The 15,724-nt window shown below is 38.1% G+C and overlaps 1 non-coding gene across 1 annotated transcript; it reads right to left on the bottom strand.

Annotated features, from left to right (window-relative positions):
* Nucleotides 1-15,380: 15,380 nt before the first annotated feature.
* LOC133318094 (small nucleolar RNA R71) lies at nucleotides 15,381-15,487 on the bottom strand. The gene has a single exon (XR_009752424.1). It is a non-coding gene; the product is annotated as a small nucleolar RNA R71 (small nucleolar RNA).
* Between the last annotated feature and the right edge of the window lie 237 nt (nucleotides 15,488-15,724).

Genomic DNA, 15,724 nt, shown 5'->3' with positions numbered 1-15,724 from the left:
CACTTATTTTGTCCGTCTCGGGCAAATCCCCACACTTAAACACAACATCACAATGAAACCAATGCTCAGTAAAACTCCAGGGTGTGGAATTAATTGGTTTTTCACTTAGGCTTGTAATGCGGCTTAAGAAATAAAAGATAAAAAGGCTCAAAGGGGCTCACCAAGGGATAATAATATAAGGGATGGCTATCTGGCTAAAGTGGGTACAGAAAAGAAAGAATGCCTCAATCATGTTCATGCATGCAAGTGAAAAATGCAGTTTCAGAAAGAACAAGAGCAAGTTCTAGAGGACAACAATCAAGAGCAGAAACACACAAGAAAGAAAGCATGGCCAGAAGATATGCCATGTATGCGGGCTCAAAACCTCGCAAGGGTAAACCAAGTCATGCAATCAACAGCACAGAATCAATCAACAGGTAGTTGTAATCCAAGAATCGAGATCAAAGCCTAACAGATTTATGCTATCAAACACTGTGATCTAAGTCTACTCCATGTACCACTCAATAATTACCAGAAAGAAAAGGAAAATCTACCTATGAAAAATCATAAACTAAAAGAAAGAAAGGAAAAGAAAAAGAAAAATGCAAATAACAGAAAGAAAAGAAAAAGAAGGAAGAGAACTCCCTGAACTCCCTAAGGAGAATAAGCAACATCAAGCAGACTCTCAAACTGTTCTGAGCTCTTGCTGGAACCAGTTCATTTTTCGGATTTGCCACTACAGTCACTCCAGACTTCTTGGGAACCACTTGAGACGGGCTGACCCACCAGCTATCTGAAATGGGATAAATGATGTCGGCCTGTATCGGCAATGTTAGAAGTTTTTCCTCCCGCTCAGGTAGAAGGGTCTTGGCCACTATCACAGGTAACTGCTCATTTTCCTCCAGATATGCATACTTCAGATGGTCAGGTAGATCCTTCACTTCCAACTTAAGTGGCTGCTCAGTGGATGGGAGAAGTCTAGTGGGTGCAGGTTCTGCAGAAAACACATTAAGATCTATGCCTGCAATCAAATTCTCAGAAATAGAATCATCAATAATTTCAACAGGCAACTCAGAATTCAACACCAATGCAGAACCACTGTGCAAATCATCATTCAATACATGATTAAAATCAGAACAACACATAGCTATCTCAGCACAAGTAGTACAGTTACTACTATCGGTACAATCACATGACAGAGCAGAATCAAATAATGATGATAATTCTGGATATTCAGCAGTTAAGTCAGTAGAGATATCATCCATCATTTCATCAATTACATCCATACAGAAAATAGAATGCTCTTCCCTAGGAAATTTCATGGCATCAAAAATATTAAAATTAACCATGTTATCACCAAATTCTAAGGAAAGAGTACCAGCATGCACATCTATCTAAGTCCTAGCAGTTTTCATGAAAGGTCTACCAAGTATAATTGTACTACTAGGATTCTCACCCTCCATCCCTAAGACATAGAAATCAGCAGGAAAAATCAGATTGTTCACCCTAACTAATATATCTTCAACTACACCAGAAGGATGAACACTACTCCTGTTGGCTAACTGAACAACAATACCAGTAGCACGCAAGGGACCAAGACCAAGAGACTTATACACAGATTCAGGCATAACATTAATGGATGCTCCTAAGTCTAACATACAATCATGAAAAATAGAATTTCCAATAATGCAAGGGATAGTAAATGTCCCTGGATCTTGGCACTTCTTGGGCATGGGCTGGATGAGTGCTGACACATTCTGGCTGACGCTGACTCGTTCATCTCCTTTCAGCCTCCTCTTGTTGGTGCACAACTCCTTCAGAAACTTAGCATATCTTGGAATTTGCTGAATCGCATCCAAGAGTGGGATATTGACCTCTACTTTTCTGAAGGTGTCAAGAATCTCTTTATCTTAAGCTTTTGCTGCTTGCTTTTTAGACTGAGTGGCTCTTTGAGGAAAAGGTAATGGGATGTGGACATCAGAAGTATCAATATTCTGCTTCCTTGAACCAGTGTCACCTCCTTGAGATGACTCAACAGTAGATTGGTTTGGCTCCTCCAATTGGTTGCCATACCACAGAGAAATGGAAGAAATGGCACTAACATTGCTGGTTCCCTTTGGATTTGGAATTGTTTGGGGTGGAAGAGAACTGCCACTTGCTTGTTGATTCTGACTCATTGATGTTGCAAGTTGGCCAATCTGTGTTTGCAGATTCTGGATGGAAGACTCAGTCTTCTGCTGGAAATCCAGATTGTTAGTTTCCATCTGCTTCACTAAATCCTCCAAAGAAGGGCCATTGCTACTAGCTTGCTGCTGCACTGGTGGCTGCTGCGGCATTGGCTGCTGAGGGGAAAATTGTTGAAAATTTTGCCTCTGTTGTGGAGGCACAAACTGCTGCCTCTGCTGGAATGGTGCACTTTGTTGATTCTGGCCCCACCTTAAATTTGGATGATTTTTCCAGCCAGGATTATATGTATTGGAGAAGGGATTGTTTTGTTGCTGCTACTGGTGCTGTGGATTTCCAGGAAAAACTGCAGCAACAGACTGATCAACTTGAGAACCGCTGTCATGTAAGGAAGGACAAGCATCCGTGGGATGAGAAGGATCACAGCAGATGCCACGCAGGTTGCTTGTCTGTTGAGTAGAAGGTTGCACCGTTTGTGTCACTGCCAACTGCCTCACCATTAATGTCAACTCATCAAGCCTGTTCTCTATTCTCTGGTTATCTGTGCTTGATGCTCCTACTGCTGCCACTATTGGATTTTGCATTGGAGAAGTTTGCACTTGGAACATTGCACTGCTGTTTGCTCTAGTGCCAAATTGTTGAGCATTAGCAGCTATCTCAGCAATCAGCTCCTTGGCCTCATTAGGTGTTTTATTGCTCAGGACTCCTCCACTAGCTGCATCCAGAAGGTTCCTATCCATAGGCAGCAGCCCTTCATAGAAGTAAACAAGCAGGAGATTGTCTGAAATTTGATGGTGTGGGCAGCTTGAACAAAGCCTTTTAAACCGCTCCCAATACTCATGCATGTTCTCTCCATTAGCTTGCCTTATGCCACTGATCTCCTTTCTGATTGAGGTGGCCCTGGATGAAGGGAAGAATTTCTCCAGAAACAATCTGGCCATGTCATTCCAGCTTACAATGGAGGAAGGGAAAGCACGCAGCTTGATTTGTTCCTCATCCACCCCTGTTGGCTTCATAGTGCTGCAGACTATATGAAATTCCTTCAGATGTTTGTGGGGATCCTCACCTGCAAGACCATGAAACTTGGGCAGCAAGTGTATTAGTCCATACTTAAGCTCAAAAGGTACAACAGGATTAGTATAACGAATACACAAGGGCTGCTCATTATCAACATTAGGAGCAACCAATTGCTTAAGTGTTCTATCACCCATGATTTCAGAATCAAATAAACTACCAAACGAATAAACACTATGTAAAGGACTCGAACAAACAGACTCAACAGACTCAGACTCTAAGGTATGCTCAGGAACAGCTCTACTGTAAGTCAACCTACGAGCACTACTAGCAGCATGCAATGATCTCTCTATCTCAGGGTCATATGCATATAAATCATCAACACTGGTGGTACTCCTAGTCATGCATCATAGGTAAAGGCATACAGCAGTAAAATCACAAAACATACGATAGGACACACAAAAAAAAAAATTTGCCGAAAGTAGCAAACAGAAGCAAAATAAATCTACTAAAAATACTAAATGACATCAGAATGCTATGGGACCAACTCTTCTAAACTCTAATTGACCCTACAGACTCAATAATCAAATAACATTTTTTAAAAAAATAAAATAAAATAGTAAACAAACGAATTCGACAAAAATAGGGCTTGATTCGTGGGGCAATGCCCCATGAGTTTTGACAGGGATGATCGTCTTCTTAAGGTCACTAATTTTCAGATCGATCAAAGTAAGTCGAACAAATTCAGAAATACCCGACACGTCCTGAAACGACAAAGAAACACCAAAACGGGTTAGTAAACGACAGAATTTGGCAAAAATAAGGGTTACCTCACACCTTAGAGGTGTGACTTATGCTCAGAAGGTCGAATTCCTTTGGGAACAGAACTCCTGGAGCCAATAACTCAAACTGAAGTTTTACCGATTTCCCCAAATTCGCCCAAAACTGCCCAAAACGTAAACCATGATGCAAAAAATTCAAAAACTGAGAAAAGATACCTCTCCAGAATCGAATTCCGATGCAGAATCAAAGGTGCTGAAATCGGAATAAGAAACGCAATCGAGTGCAAAACGCAAAAACAAGACAGGTGCGCAAATAGAAATTTCCGATTTTTTTTTTTTTTCAAAAACAGAAACGAAAACTAAAGAGGAAGAAGAAGATGATCACGTTCAGAAAACGATTTAGACCGATGCAATCTCCCCGGCAACGGCACCAAATTTGACACGAGCTGTCGAACTCGCGCAAATTAAATATTATTTTTTTTATTAGGGTTCAGAAATTTTGTAGTAGAGTGGAAACCCTAAGTCGTCTCTCAAGGAAATTGCTTGGGTAAAATATCGTTTATCAAAACAGAAATTAAAATGGGGGTTTTTTGAATTTTGGTTGAATAATTTAAAAAGGCAGAATATGAAATTGGATTTAAAATTCGTAATTTAAAATAACCAACCTAAGGTTTGGGTTCCATGGACGTCTTTCCTCGGATAAGAAGATATCAGAATCGTGATTGATTTGTCAATCGAATCAGAATCCTTATTTCCAATTGACAACCCTCTCTAAGCGATCGCTTAGCATTTGATCAAAGACGATGCTTCTACTCATACAATCGCAGAGTATCAGCCCGCTTGATTTAAGGTCATAGGGTCAATCAACCTAATCATCAAATATGATGATTAATCTCTTTCCATAATCGCAATCGCGAACCTCAGATTGAATATCCACGATCGCATGATATCAATCTGACTTTGGAAGGGAAACAAAATTGATTTGAAATAAAAGCAGACCCTCAAGACTAATCCATGGAATCCATTACCCTTAGGTTGATTAAAAAGGTTCTTAGCCTCGCATGGCTACGGTAAACATAAAAGAAGAGGAAGAAAAAGATGAAGAACAGAATTGAATAAAAACTCAGAGAGAACTTTTCTGTTGTAAAAACTGACTCCAAAGGGTTTCCTAGAGTCTCCCTTAAATATCCGTCACGCAGGACGGCTAGGGTTTCACCGCTTCAGCCCAAACATAAAAAAAAAAAGCTGAATAAAATAAAATAAAACAATAAAGCATGGCCTTGGGCCCTAAACACATTGGGTCCTATTGTGAAAAACGTCAAAATAAAATTCCAGCAAAACACGTCATCTTGAGATCAAGTTTCGACCATCTTCCCGTCCGAATTGGGCTTCAGTATCTGCAATAGAGATTGTAGCCCTATCTGTTAGCTGCAAAAAGCAACAAGAACGGAGTCAATCGGACATCTGTAGAGTGAGATATGGTCAAAATACGGAAGTAGTGTAAATCTGGAAAATTATGACGAAAATCAATTAAACCCAACTAAAATCTAGAATTGTGAATTGACCCAAAAGACCTTTATTTATATCAAATAAATCATGAAAATACCAACCAAGAGTGATAAATAAGTGTAACAAAATATGAGTTATCAATGTGCAATATAAGTTCTAAAAGCAGTAATATCAATATCAGTTCCAGAACTATGCAGTGCAACAGATATTCATGCCATGTGTGTTTAAACTATTCTACTGGCGAGAGAAATGCAGGAATACGTCTATACCTACATGTAGTACAAGGAACACCGCTTGCACCTCACCCACTGCCTCACCATATTGTATATACTACATACTCAGGCTTACCGTATAGGTGGAACACCACATGCATATCATAAAGGCACTAGTATATAACAGCTCAATAGCATTTCCAAAACATCAAAAGCATGTAACACAACATGCATATAACCATACCCCCATGGGACATGGTGGAACCACAACATGGCTAAACCGAGGACACGAAAGCTTACCTTGCAAGCTAGCTATCTAAGCCAAGAGTCCACAAAATCTCAAAGCCCAAACATAGCAGTATCACAATCTGTTATAGACCAATAACACATCATTAATCAAACTCTTCAAGCATACACTTAAAGAACACGTCTTTCCTTTTATAATTTACGTCTTAAGGCTTCACACAAAGCCACAAGCTCTTATCACTTGATTCTGACTTAGTTCCATTATTACAGAAGTTCAACTTCATCAATCTAGGGTCCACAAACCCCCAGTAGCCTACTGTATGAATAGTGCAGCTACCGTTCTTCGAAATCCCAGAATATCCAGATATTCCTCGGGGGCATATCCGGATATCCAATATCCGGATATCTCACTGTACATATCCGGATATCAATATCCGGATATCCAATATCCAGATATTTCACGATCAGATATCCGGATATTTCACGACAAAATGCAGTTTCTGCATTTCGTGAAGATATCCTTCCAAGGTTGGGTTTTTACCGAATAAAGACACTTAAACATGCATTTCTAGGTGTGTTTGACATTACCCAACGTTAGGTCATCATCTTAAGCCCATTACATGCATCAAGGTTCCATTTTTAAGCATAAAAACTCAAGTTCAAGTGTGATGATCATACCACAAGCTCAAAACAGCAAAAAGATATGCTCTTGGAGCTCACTTGAAGCTCCCAGAGTTCTGACTTCCAAGGTAAACGAAAATAGTGCACAAGGTAGCTCTTTTACTCAACAAGGAAGCTCTTTTACTCAACAAGGAAGTTCCTTGAAGCTTCAAAACACCAAATAAAGACTCCCACCCTTCAAACACAAAACTCAAAAGCTCAAACCCCCTTCACACAGGTTCTCTAACTAAGAAAGGTGACTCTTTTCTGCTCACAAGGCTCACACCCTCAAGACCAAGTGTTTAGGAAGAGGTAACCAAGAAAATAAGGGAGAAATGGCCCTTAGGCTCTCAAAGAGGAAGAAGGCAGCAATGAAACAGTGCAAGGGTGTACTCAGCCGCATAAGTCACGTAGAAGTAGTGGTTCTAGGGTTTTGTGCCCAATAATGAGTGTATATATAGCCACTCAAGACTTAAACGCGCAGTATTAGCCTAAATATCTACACTAACATTTTAATCCAAAACTTTGGATTCTTAACCTACTCAATTTTACAAGAATTATCATATTTTTATTATATTTTTCGGAGCACCTTTTCGGTAGGCGCTTTTCATAGCCAGTATCAGTTTCTGGCACCAGTTCTCATTATTTTAACTTGAAACTCGTTTTACAAGTCCTATATATTATTCTAGGAATTATCATGCACTTACTATAATTTTCCGGGATACTTTTTCGGTACGCATCTATACCGACTAGCAGAACCGGTATCTGCATTTTTCTTCCGAAAAGCGACTTTCAGCATTCTTAATCACTTATCATAATTATTAAATCCTCTTAATAATTATTAGAGTCAATTATGGAATCATTTCCTAATTTAACATAATTAGTTTATTAATTTCCTTAATTAACGGTGCGGGTTCTTATAGTAAGCGTGTTGAATTGAAAGTACATAATTCTATAACTTGAATTATATATAAATATACATAAAATATGAATAAATTCCAGTACGAGGCCAATGAATAACTGGTTGTACAAGTTGAGATCATTCGATTAAGGGATGACTCTGGTGGAATGTGATAAGTTATTACCGTGAACGCATCTGGTCCTCAGGTGGTTCTGGCTATTTGTGATGTAAAGATAAGTATATCTATGAGTGTAGGTATAGGTTTATCTTGTATTTTTGTGATGCATTGTAACGTGTAGATTGAATGTGTGTGTGTTGTAATGTTTAATGTGTTTGTTTAATTGATGAATTATTTTGTGTGATGATGTGTCTTATTTGTTTATTGTTGTTATCTGTTGATTTTTATTGTGTTTGTAAGTTTTGCTGATATTCTGAAGATTAATGAAATTGTCAGTATTGGTTTTTGAGAAAGAATATGATAAAGTAATATGAGTATGTCTGTGAATGCTATGATCCTTGGAGATATTACTCTGAGAGTATCAGGTTAACGGGAGAAAGATGAAAACTTCCATAAGAACTGTAGCATTGGACTATATGGTAAATTCTGTAAAGTTATTGGTAAACTATGAATGATTTACTAAGTTAATAAAGTTGTTTGAAAGTGGTTGTGTGTTTACATATTTATTATTTACCGTAGTGTTAAGTAAATTAAATATGTTAAGTTTCTTATCAAACTGTAATGATTACATGTAAATTAACCATAGGATATAATTGAACTAGATTTAACGGTAAGGAATTTTGTATATTGTGTGTTGTATGTTTTGTCGGAAAATTGTATGCATAATCTGTATGTTTCTGCTATTCTGCGTGTACTGACCAATTATGCAGGAAGTGAGCTTAAGAATGGGAGACTATTCTATAAACTTAGAGTTTACTGGGATTTCAAATCTCTCCCTGCGTTATGGGACACATTTCAGGTGCTCTCTCGGATGACGAGTTTTCAAAGAACTAGTGACGCGAAAAGAATGGTTAGCAGATACATCAAGAGTAGCATGATTGACTAAAGTTTGGGATTATGCCTGTATGTTTATGGTTCGAATAAATTATGTATTTGAGATGAAGATATCGTTGGTACAGCTGTATACAATTATTATGAGGTTATGAAGTTAAATGTTTGGATCTGTTACGTACAACAAAGTATGTCTGTATATTTCAAGCTTGCTGAGAGTAAGTAGGAATCTATGGATAGATTTTGAAGATATTAAGGGCATGTTTGGTACATAGAATAGGATAAGGTATGATAGTATAACACCTGATAGTATAAGACCTGATTGAATTTTAATATTATCCAGTGTTTGGCATGGTATTGTATAAAATAATATATTGTATAAGATAATATCATCTAGTATTTGGTAATGCACTGTATAATACTATATAGGATAAAAATAAATATTTTTAATATAAATATCTTTTAATAAAGAATTTATATAATTCTTCAAAAAAATTCATGATATTAATTTTTATAAAAATCTATTGATCAGTGTGTCCAAAAACTAAATTATTTTTATAAAAATAAAAATATTCAATATTCAATATTTTAAAATTTAATATATTGAAAAATTAATTTTTATTTTAATATATTAATATTAAAATAATATATTAATTTTTGAGAATTGCATTGGTCAACGATATTAATACACTAACCCCTTATCAGGCCTAATCCCTCCCCCTTAGGCTGGATTAAGTTATTCATCGTTTTGATGTACTAAGGGATTCTGTTGTATAAGCTTATATTATACGATGGTCCCACCAAATAACTGAAAATGTCATAATGTATAGTATAAGCTTATACTATCAGGCCTTATACGTCTCACCAAACATGCCCTAATATGAATATGTTATGTATTGGTTATGTGTGGATATCAGGTTTAAGAATTTGGGTAGTCCAATAAATAGAGGTCATGTTGTCCATTTTGCTGTATTGATAACTATTATAATTTGATGTTAAGTTTTAATTCTATGCAGTTATAGGGCTGTATAGTTTATTATAATACTATGAACATAAAGAATACAAAGGAAAAGTTTTAATTGGTCACATAGTTTCAAGAGAACTATTGTGATACTTATAGGAATTCTTCAGCTATTTTTATTAAATTAAGTGTGCATCTGTGCCATTTCTGTGTAGCATTCTGGTTGTAAACCGAGGTATTACAACCACTAGTTCATTTGGACGGTAAGAAATAAACTCGTTTTTGAAGGGAAACATAATCAGGCTTAGGAGCTAAGTTATAGAGTCAAGAATTACGTGGATAACGTTTTACTTGCTCAAAACCTCCTCGGCTCAAATGGCATAAAGGGTTCTCAAAAGTGGGAAAACAAATCTGCTGGACACACCTAAGGGAAGGATGGACAAAAGTGAACATTGATGGATCTAGCACCAACGGTGGTTTACGTTCTAGTTTTGGAGGAGTTATTATAGATGCAGCTGGGCAATGGATCATGGGGTTTTATTGTAATCTTGGTCAAGGAAATTCCCTGGTGGCTAAGCTCAGAGGCTTTTAGGAGGGATCAAACTTGCTTGGAAGGCAGGTTATAGACAGGTTTGGTTCGAAGGTGATTCGTTGGTAGCGGTTAATTTGATAAACCAAGGTTACTATGTACATCACCCCTTGGCCCACATCTTGAATAGGATCAGTAATTTGCTTCAAAGTGTAACAGCCCATTAAGTACCGGTAATGTTATCATTGCATATGGTATTAAGCGCAGTTACAATCACAGTAATTGAGTTAATTAAATTACGGGTAAAATTTATTTTATTAAATCCTCATTGTTAAACAATTAATCATTTCCTTAACTAATTAAAACAACGTCGTAATTGTAAATGTAAAACTCACGGAAGCATAAAACATACTAATTATCATCCCTCCAAGCAATACCATTTATTGTAGATTTCAGAAAACACATTTTCAAAATTTTACACAGTGGTAATCGATTACCATTTTTGGGTAATCGATTACCAAAGTCTCCAGAATGAGACAGTAGCCAATTTTGGGCTCCCCTGTTTTTGGTAATCGATTACCAATCTTTTGGTAATCGATTACTCAACTAGGTAATCGATTACCAAAGGAATGGTAATCGATTACTTACAACTCAGTGGCTCAATTTTGCGTCCCCTGTTTCAGGTAATCGATTACCAAAGGAAGGTAATCGATTACCCTTCTGTAAAAATGACAGATGACAGCTTTTAAATCACAAAAAAGGAGATGTAATCCACTCCTAACACTTCACTACCCAAGATACAACTTACACAAAATCTAATGTAGGCTCTAGGCCCTTCCATTATGCATATTCATTAACCAATATTACAATTACAATGGTTCCCAATACCATAGCCATTTTAAACATCAAATGGTCTATTTGCAACACAAGTCTTCCAATGCCTTAAAGCACAAATAAGTGGCCATGGACAAGTCCCATGCTCACACGACATACCAATATAATCAAAAGGCATAAATGTACATCAACTACATAGACTTTGAATCTAGTCATGAACACCAAAAAACATGGAAATCTCAACATGCAATATGTTCATGATCTAAGTCCAATATACTAAATGTCATGCTATGTGCATCAAATAAACTCCTCCAAAATGCCATGCTATCCATATGCACATCATAATCTAACTCCACCACTAAGTGGGCCTCTTGCCTGAAGCTCCTCCATGCTCGCTATAGCCTGAAATGATGTCCCCAAACGCGGGGTGAGATATACAAATATATCTCAGTAAATCAAGGGTACTAGAGGATCACTCCACCCCATGGCTCACTCAATGTGCAACAATAACATCATGTAAAATGCATAACATACAAAATCACAAACAACTAGGCACAAATTCAAGAACATCCACATAAGGATTCTGTTCAAGGACCCCATCATATAACTCCTGGGAAGCTTCCTGGGGTCTCTCCCATGGATGAGACGACCCCATGGAAAAACCCAACTGGAACTCCTCATGAGCCCTATCCAGCGAAAGTCCCACGTTTCGATCATCCTGGTGCCGCTCCCAGAGTCGGCCCCACGGCAAAACCCGACCGGAATTCCCAAAGGATATCTCCTGCGAAAGTCCAAACCACACACATCTACTGGCCAAAGATCACAAATATTTCACACAACATGCTCCAAGCATGTCACACAATCAAGCAATAATACATGAACATACATATTCACACAATGTCAAAAACACAAAATCCAACCACAACCTTCCACTAGGTGTGGTAGAGCACACAAGGGATTACACCCAAGTTCCAAAGGTTTACCTCAATTCCAAGCACAATGCTCCAAAACGTACGCTCCAAGTTTAATCCTCCTATATTGGTTCCGTGAGAGGCAACCTATATGATCAAACACAATTATCATCAAACAATTGCAAACAATCAATCAATTTCACAAGAATTTTAACTAATTATAACCACTTAGGCCTAATGGCCCTTTCCCATTTAATTCAATTATCTTAACTACTTGAATCATCAAAGTAATTCACCAACCCACCAATTATACACTAAATCATCAACTATTGCCTAAACCATATTTTCACATCATTTTTCCTCCAACCACATTATGGTTCGAAATTCTCAAGGGAGTACCTCCCAAGGTTTTCAACTCAATTCCATCCTTATAAACATCATACAACCATGTAATTATTTCATCCCAATGATCCATAACTCAACTTACACACTCCTACCACATGGCAATTTCATGAACTCATGCATCACACTCTAAAATTTCCTAAGTTATAAATTTACAAATCACCATAAATTTTATTACATCAATCATCATCATTTATCATTCTAAGCATTTAATTCCAAAGGAGGCATACCATTTAATGCTCCTAACTACCATAACTCAACTTACAACTTCAAAACACTTACCCAATTTATGGTCTCATGGAAAACTAAATGAGAATGTGAAATCTTACCACCAATAGCCTCCAATGGTCCAAGGGAGTGATCTCTAACCAATGGTTCAACACAAAAAACCCCAAAATGTAACATCCCAAGAGCTGGCAAGGGCAGGGAGTGATCACCGGTGCGAAAGGGCACAGACAATGAGCGGCTCATTCCGAATCTTGCAGCTTGGGGGTTCATGAATGAATCGAATCAACACCCGAAAGAGAGGGATTCCAGAGATTGTGCTGGTATGGGACGGCACAGTTAGGAATGGCTAATAAGAATTAATTGGTATTACCTATACTAACAAGATGCATCTACTTTTCGGTAGCCCAGATCGAAAGAACTCCACAGTTAAGCGTGCTTGACTTGGAGCAATTCTGAGATGGGTGACCTCCTGGGAAGTTTTCCCGGGAAGTGTGCGAGTGAGGACAAAACACACTGAAAAGTCTCGTGTTAGTGTGTGGGGACAGTCATTGATTCTTGCAAGTGGTCGAGCGTTACACAAAATTTCCTGAAAATACTGATGGGACGTAAATTCGTTCCCATCTAAGCCCATTTTGATGGCAAAATACCATACGTTCCCTCATCTGATGAGCAACTTCAGCATGAAAATCACTTGTTTTACACATTTGTGACAAAAACACAGTGGGGGAACGGATGGTAACGTATTCCTTTAAAATATATTAAAAGGGGAACGGACTGAGACGCATTTAATGTGCCTGCTCCATTCATTTAATGCTTCTGTACACTTTGCAGGTAACGTAGAGTTAAAGACTTCTAAAAAGCAAGGCGGTGCACCAACTGAGCAGCTGGAAATATGAAGAGCAGAGAATCAAGAGTTCTCATTGGCTGAAAACAAAAGCAAAGCATGGGAAGGTCTCCAAACAACGGCTAATCATCACCAAATCCTGTTCCATTTAGCAATTCACGCAAGGTTCACACTCTGCTGCCACAGTCCCGTCCCCTCATTCAAGCAACTAGTTCCAAAGGAATTACAGTCTTGCCACTCCTCTTCCAGCTATAAATAGGACCACCCTCACACAAAAACATCATCGAATCCTGGAGGGTTTGCAGTCCGAAAGGAAGAGATCACTTAGTAGTAGTTAGTAACTTAGTTTAATTTTAAGTTATAACTGTAGTTAAGTGACAACCCCTCTTCTCTTCTCTGTAAACAACCATCAAGACTCCTCATGAGCAAATACCCATTTTTCTCCATTTTATGTTTCTTTTTGTAAACTGTCTTTTAAATTAATATAAGTGTTTTTCTCTTCGTTCCAATCGTTATCTCTTAACTGAATCTCGGGTCTATGTGATCTCAATTGAGAATAATTATGTTTAAACTATCAGCCATGAGCTGAACTATCTGTGGAACGGGTAAACTGTGAAACTCTTAAAGAACTGTTTTCAAAACTCTTGACTGAAGCTTTTTGTATTTCTTTCGCTAAGTAAGCTATATTCATTGTGCGCCAATGGAAATTGGGTACATACTGAGAAAAGAACTTCCATAAGGAAGGGATTTCGGACAGCTTAGCCATTGGGGGAAGGTAGATGTCATGGCAAAAACGCTACTGGTCACCTTAGGAATAAGGGGCCAACTCGTCCATTTTAAGGTTCTGAACTAAGTACCTGTTGGAGTCAAGGGAGCCATAGGAATATGGAAACTTGTGAGCCATCTAGACCATGAGCTGAGGAATCAGAGTTGGCAAGCAAAGAAACTGGGCCAAAGCCAGAAGGTACTAAGTCTTGAGTAGAGAGAATAGCCCCTTTAAGAGTGAAGCAGTGAATCCGTTCCTTCTGTTAAACTGTTTTAACCACCACCCTGTTGTCTCTTGATTATAGTTATTTCTGTTTTAGTAGTTTTATTTTATTTTATTTAGTACTTATAAAAACTCCAATGATTATTATCTCACCTTCTTCTAAACAGGAAGGATCACATACATAACGCAACGAGCAACTGTTTGCCATCAGATTGAACCTACTGTTCCTGAGGAATGTTGTCAAGACAGTAGGGACGTTTGACCAGACAGCTCATTTATTAACTTTTCTTCTCATTTTCATTCTTTATAAATAATGATAAAACAATAATTAGCACTCTATCCTCGTGGGAACGATAATTTGGGCATTAATACTCCCTTTATTACTTGATGCTTGCACTTGCGCACTTGGGTTGGAACTAAGGGACGAATCTGTGTTCTGCAAGAACAGAAGAACGTCCCCTATCAGAACTTATATTTTTCCACCATCAGCAAACCACCCAACAAGTTTTTGGCGCCGTTGCTGGGGATAGAAACACTAACTGTTGTTCTTATCATTGTTTTCTAACACATATACTGTATATCTGACTTTACTTTTATATTTTTTTCTCTTTATCACTGAATATGTTGTGCGTATATATACCCTGTGCTATTGGTTTATGAGTGAAGAGTTTGAAACAGACTCTGACCACTCCATTGAAGTACCTGAGTTTCTCTTTGATCCTGAGCCAGAACGTACACTCCATAGGAGAAGAAGGAACCTCAGGGAAGAATTTCCTAAAAACATGGCTGATCATAATAATAACAATGAAGAGGTTCCCCCTGAACAGAACTTCAAAACTTTGGCTGCTCCTTTCAGGAACAGACCAGATAGGGGAGTAATCCTTCCCCCTGTAGCACCAAATTTTGAACTAAAACCTATCATGTTCCACATGATTAGGGAAGCAGGGGTCTTCAATGGACTCCCTGCAGAAGATCCTTACACACACCTCACAACATTCCAAGATATTTGTGATAATTTTAAAGATGAGGGTGTAACAGAGGAGAGCATGATAATGAGGTTGTTCCCTCACTCCTTGGGCTTAAAAGCTAAAACATGGATGAAAACTCTCACCCCTGGATCAATCCACACATAGGAAGAACTTTCTAACAAGTTCATAGAGAGGTTTCTCCCAATGTCTCGACAAGCTGATGTTAGAGCTGAAATCTCTAACTTCAGAATGTTTTATGGAGAAAATCTCTATGAAGCATGGGAGAGATACAAGGACATCATAAGAAAATGTCCAAACCATGGGGTAGAGAATTGTGGAGTGTTACAATCTTTCTATAAGGGACTTGACCATACTTCTCAATCTCACTTAGATTTTGCTGCAGGAGGATATTTCTTTACAGGAACACTTGAATCAAGGTACGAAATCATAGAAGGGACTGCTGAAAGATGTCTCCAATGGCCAATAGACAGAGTGAGCCCAGTGAGGAAGCCAGGCATGCTAGAACTGGATAAACAAACAGCCATGGAAGCCCAGCTGGCATC

Source organism: Gastrolobium bilobum, unplaced genomic scaffold (assembly GCF_033153095.1).
Source record: "Gastrolobium bilobum isolate Gb01-03AN ecotype WA unplaced genomic scaffold, APGP_CSIRO_Gbil_v1 utg52616, whole genome shotgun sequence".
Taxonomy (NCBI): Eukaryota; Viridiplantae; Streptophyta; class Magnoliopsida; order Fabales; family Fabaceae; genus Gastrolobium; species Gastrolobium bilobum.
The sequence above is the reverse complement of the archived record's forward strand: the minus strand, read 5'-3'. Positions and strand labels throughout refer to the sequence as shown.